The following is a 6,000-nucleotide window of genomic DNA, read 5'->3' on the forward strand; positions in this document are numbered from 1 at the left end:
GAAAAATGGTAACTGATAACAACGCGTGCAGCCTCTTCTAGCTGCAACCAGAGCCCTCATTCCATGCAGAGAGGTTTCTGAAATTATGATCCAGTATTGTGTTACACGCATTAGTCAGAGCTTGCCTAAGCTTGTGCCGACTTGTAGGGCGGACGGGTAAGCTCTTGATTCTGCTAGCGATTTATGCCCACTGGTTTTCTATAGAATTCATGTCAGGGGAATTTCGTCGGCCAAGGCAACTGGTTTACCTCTTGGTTTTGAAGAAAAGCAGTTATTGCATGGGCATGGTGTGGTCGGGCATTGTCATCTTGCAGGAGGAAGTTGTCCCGGAAGTACTTTCTTACAAATTTCAAGCAAGTATTCTCTAAAATGTCCCTGTATTTTATCTGGTTGAGGTTTCCGTCAATTGCCACCAATAGTGTTTTGGCTCCAGAGTAGAAACCGGCCCATACACAGATACTGCCACGGCCACAAGTCACTGTAGTGTGACACAATTCTCGTGCAGTAACTCGTCTGGAAACCTACTGATCATGACTCTGATTCAGCCATCGCGGTGGTGGAACTCAAACCCTGCCTCATCTGTAAAAATCTACATGAACCCAGTGCTGTGCCTGGAACCGCAAATGGCGTCTAGCCCACCATGTTGCTCTGTTCATAGAGTTAACCAGCTAAAAGTAGCCTTGCATTCTCTAGAGTTCTAGAAACATGCTTTTGAATGGTAATTTGCCACTCATTTTGTACAGCAAGAGTTGTTTTGTCCGGTTGTTGCGACATAACCGAAGAAGCAAGCGGTTTTTCCCTTCTGGTAGTGACTTTAGGACATCCTGGCCGTGGTCTCTATGTTAATGCACCAATCTCGGCATGTGTCTGTAAGACGTTAGAAACTGCTCCCTTGGACACATTCAGCTGTCTGGCAATAGCAGTTTGCTTCTGTCCATTCTGGCATAATGCAACAATAGTGTGGCAAGTTGCTGCCGTTAGTTCACATACCGTAAGTTCAGCTAAGAGTCTGCAAAATATCAAACTCTTCTGACTGGACGTTGCCGAAATAAAGAGACTTATTCTGCAGAACTGCTGCCCGTTTATACGCATTCTGTAACCAGCCAAAGAGGACTGCCCAGAGAAACTGCCACATATTGCGTAAGGCGGGCCCTGACCTCCCCCCCCCCATTCGATTTCTGGTCCCCCCTTGAAATTATAATTTTTACTAGCTGAATCATAGTTGTAAACCATACCAAATGGCACCGTTCGCCCTCTTAAATACCAAAATTCAACAAAGCATCCGCGGACTCCCCCTTCAAATAATCCTGGATCCGCCTCTGCTCACCTTGCCTTATAACTGATGGGCAAGCACTGACAATTTCACTGGGAAAGCCTGACAATGCAGTGACCTTTGGTAGTTTGGCTGACACGTACGTAATGAGCAGTTCTGAAGGCAGGTTCTAACTATCAGCAGATTGACTTGTGTTTGACAGATACAGGGAAGAAACAATAAAAGGAGCTACTCGGACACGATTCACAAAGTTAGTGCTACCCATAAGACAAGAAATCTGATTAATTACAATCCCTGACCCTGAGAACATAGGTGTAGACACTTCATTTGTCATGTTTGCTTGCCTAGTTACAGAGATACAGAAGTAAAACGGTTTTTCAGTAATGGCGATCCTAATTTGCATATTTAGGAAAATTGCGTAAATCTAATTCTAACAAAAACATCTTAATAATGTTCCTCGACCCTGAAAATATAGGTAAAGAAACTTTATTTGTCATATTTGCCTGTCTAGTTCCAGAGGTATTGCAGAAAATAGGAAATCTGGCGGCCATTTTGTTTTTTTGCAAATTAGACCGTTAAAAACGCAAAATTTCGCTTGGGAACCGGGTAAATCGGATTCAGCATCCCAAAATTATGCTAATAAGCCTGGTTCCCAACTTTTACCCCAAAATGCCCCTTGCCTCTTATGCAGAGCCTTTTTCCAAAAATCTCACTAGACTATTTTCTTTAAACATTAAACATCTTTTAAAGTATCATCCTCAGATGTATTTTTCAAATCTCAGTTAATGAAATACAGCTATATCTCATTTGCCACACCTGTAAGGATCATAATATGTGCCTTGATCTAAGACATCCTGTACACATGCCATAAAAACAAACTGGTAGCTTGGCCAATTAACTTGGTCAATTAACTTGCCCATTATGCTGTTAACAATGCAAATACACTATTAAGACGTGGTCTGGGCCAGGTCCTAATTAGGATGTGGTCTGGGCCATTTAGGAAATGGACTAGATTAGTACTGAGCCTATGACACACACACACACACACACACACACACACACACACATTCATTAGTATTCAAGCTTCTGCATTATATTTGATAAACTGACTAACAGACTGGTTTATCATCGCCGTAAAAGACGAATGTGTCTCCATTATTATAGTGTATTTAACAACCTCCTCTAACCATGGATATCCCTTTTTAAACTTCTCATCTTATTCAACATGAAAGATAAAATCGTAAATTTAAATAGAAAAAATTCAATCAATCAATGAATAAATAAAAAAAATTAAATAAATAAATAAATAAATAAATAAATAAATAAATAAATAAATAAATAAATAAATAAAAATCATGCTTTGTCAAAAAATAATATTGATAAAAATGTCACTTGAAGGAACGAAGAAATATACTCATACATATGAACGTGCTGTTGAACAGTGTCGAAGAGTTTGTGGACGAGTCAGCACATTGTGCAGTGGCTTTTCCTGATTCTTTTTTCACATACTCTCACCAATTTGAAGTCTTATTAGTCAAAAGCAATACCTTTGTGACGCTTTCTGCTTTCCTCGGATTGATTTTTTTTCATTGAGGTGAAAATGAAGAGTTTCACATAAATAAAAAGGGAAAATGAAAAGGGTGCTACATAATTTGATCTTGTTGATATCAATCAACCCTTCAGAGATTGCTGTTTATGTAATTGTTTCCACATCCTTATTGATAGAGATATAAAAGATATGTTTACTAGTACTGATTATTTGGACAGGACTAAAGCCACTAAAGGAACATAGACTTGATAGTCACTATAATACTTCAATAATAGTGTGCAAAAATATTGCTGAAAACTAATAGCTGGTGGTTTACCACCTAATTGTTGGCTTATAATATCCAAACAGAAAGACAGAAAAGGGATGGAAAAAAATAATGGAAAAGGGTATTTTGCTGTTTAATATACACTGTTCATGCCCTCTCTAGGATTCATGAACAACATTTTGTAAAAGAACATGCAAAATATGGTAATGTGATTAACAGAGTTCAATGTCTAGAGGAGTTCTTTAACATAAAACAACCAAATAGTGCATTTAAATCATTGAAATTGTAACATAATTATGCCTTGGTTTTAAAGGTGGATTAATTTCTATAATAATGTTGATTTATCATTTTTCCCTACTATTATAACTTGACAGATATTTGATCAACATGTCTCAGAATGTGGTATATGTTGAATTAAGAATGTTTATGAAATATGTATCCATTAAAGATACCTAACTGCCAGTTAAAATAAGAAAACATCCTACTTATCTCATCAATGTCAAATGTTACACAAATAACATTTATAAATATATATGCTAGCCACTTTTAGTTTGCTCGTGTGCCACTGAAAATTTTGACCTAATCTTTAGATATTGATTTTGTAATAATCTCACTCAAAACATCGTAAAATGGAGTTGGGACCAAAACCTATACGGAAAGTAACATATATCAAGATAGAAATGGAATTACCGACCATATTTAACACAAGTACTCATCAAAGTAGAAATAGATGAAAATGTAAACAAACATTTTCCCGTACAGTTTCCAGTTTACAAGTTGTGATGAAAGTTATAATGTTGCCAAGGAAAAATGTCACCTCGACGTGCGAATTTGGCATACATAAACTCGGTTAAATCAAAATTTTCCAAATAAAATATTACATGGGTATGAAGCCTAAATACCCAATTTATATACCATCTTATTGGAAATAGTAGATATTTACTTCTGTAGATAATATTGACGTAACGTAATGGCAAGTAAAAAAATACGTACATTTCCTGACACTATGTGTCCTATTGTAAATGGATAAAGAAATACTAAAAAATAGAAAAGAACTAAGAAATTCAAACCTCTTATCTAGACCGGTAGTTTGTATTTATTTGCCATGGGAAATGTCAAATATGGTATGTAGAATAAAATCACTGTTGAAAATGGCTAACAGAAGTGAGATGATCACTTGTAAACAAACACATAGGACTTAGGGTGGGACAACATTTTTGACCAAGTCGGTACACACGCAATATAAACTATTTTGCATTATTTCATTCATGCTGTCATTGCTCATTCTCTACTACAGAAAAAACGTGGACAGTAGCACTGTATGGCGCGACACGCATTAACGTTACATGTAGTTGGAATGTTTTGTGGTCAACTCTGCAAGTGAAAACTTTGATTCAATTTCACTACCACGCTAATTTGCCAATCGTTGACAGTTATGATCTAACACCCTTGGCTATTGTAATTTGTGTTGGCTACAGTCACTGGATGACTATTGCCATGACCCTATAGCGACGGTGTGTCGTTACCGAGCGAGACACCTGTAACAACACAATAGGCATCTTTAATGCTGTTTCTCTTTATTCTTCTTTGACTTGACATCATTGTTTGCTGGGCCTGATACTGGAGTTTGTGACCCATGTTCCTTCTCCAGATTATTTAACCTATGTTTGGGGTAAATGGCCGTTGGCTCTTAAAGGAGCTAGTCGCTCTCTGACAGATTTTGTTTTTAGTCCTGCTGAGTGTTCACGCACCCTCCTCGCTGGGCAAGCCCGGTGGGGGAGCCGTTTTAGCCGCCGACAACCCAACCATGGAACAGGTAGTACTGGTTTACGTTACCACTAGCAGGCGAAACCTGACTTGACTGGCTTAGCATTTCTAGCGGGCTTTAATGAACTGTTTTAGGGCACAATTATTAGTTTCGCTGTGTGTTTCAAAAGGAAGCGAAATACCATTGTAAGTATAAGCACTCACAACTGCCTATCTGCAAATTTTGAATTACTTTACATTTTTAGTATATCTTATTGAGTGTGATTTCGATCAAGACCTTTTTTGTCAAGTTACGACATACTAATGTAACATTAAAATTATATTTGCCCCTAGCGGAGATAATATCTGCCTAGATTACGGTCTCAGTACTGACGTATCTCTTTTCTTTGCGTCCGTTACGCTTTAAGTCATTATAAATACTTTGTGACTCTCACCTTCTATGACAACAGTGGCAAAGAGTACTATGAGCACAAGAAGAACGCAAGACTTCACTGTTCTAGGGCCACTGGACGTTGCCCTAGCAGGAGACTGCATCAGTTCTCTAACATTTCTAATTAACATTGTAACATTTCTAATTAAATTTCGCACTAGCTGAGATGACGTTTGACTAAATTATGGTTTGAGTACAGACGTATCTCTTTTCTTTGCGTCAGTACTTACGCTTCAAGTCATTATGAATATTTTGTGTCTCTTACCTTCTATGACACAGTGGTAAAGAGCTCTAAGAGCGAAAGAAGAGCGCAAGACTTCATTGTTCCAATGGAAGTTGTCCTAGCAGGAGACTTGATCAGTTCTCTACGATGAGACTTGCAACCTAAGCCGCTATTTATACGTTTCTGTGCAAGTTAATCACTATCAATCTTCAGCAAGAAAACACAGAATAATAATGTCATGAAATATGGTCCCAACAAGGTATTTTCTGTTTCAAACTCTTCCTTAATCATTTATACACGGTGTTACGTAAGAAAACCATTATCATTTGTCAAAGCGACGTCTAAAAGCAGAAGCGCTCTCTCATTTTGTTTTCTTTTTCTCCTTTTTTAGTTCCTAACCTAAACAATTTTGCAAACATTACCCTTTTCCTGTCGTAATAAAAATGATAGGCAAAACTTAATATAATTTTCATTGTTGCATTATTTTAATTCA

General features: G+C 37.5%; 1 long non-coding RNA gene across 1 annotated transcript in view; it reads right to left on the minus strand.

Annotated features, from left to right (window-relative positions):
- Positions 1-5,636, minus strand: part of LOC106168923 (uncharacterized) — a 38,986-nt gene extending 33,350 nt beyond the window's left edge. The window contains exon 1 of the long non-coding RNA XR_015330817.1: positions 5,550-5,636. This is a non-coding gene — a long non-coding RNA (uncharacterized LOC106168923). The remainder of the gene's footprint in view (positions 1-5,549) is intronic.
- Positions 5,637-6,000: the final 364 nt, after the last annotated feature.

Source organism: Lingula anatina, chromosome 8, assembly GCF_051362555.1.
Source record: "Lingula anatina isolate TDL-2025a chromosome 8, LinAna3.0, whole genome shotgun sequence".
Lineage (NCBI taxonomy): Eukaryota > Metazoa > Brachiopoda > Lingulata > Lingulida > Lingulidae > Lingula > Lingula anatina.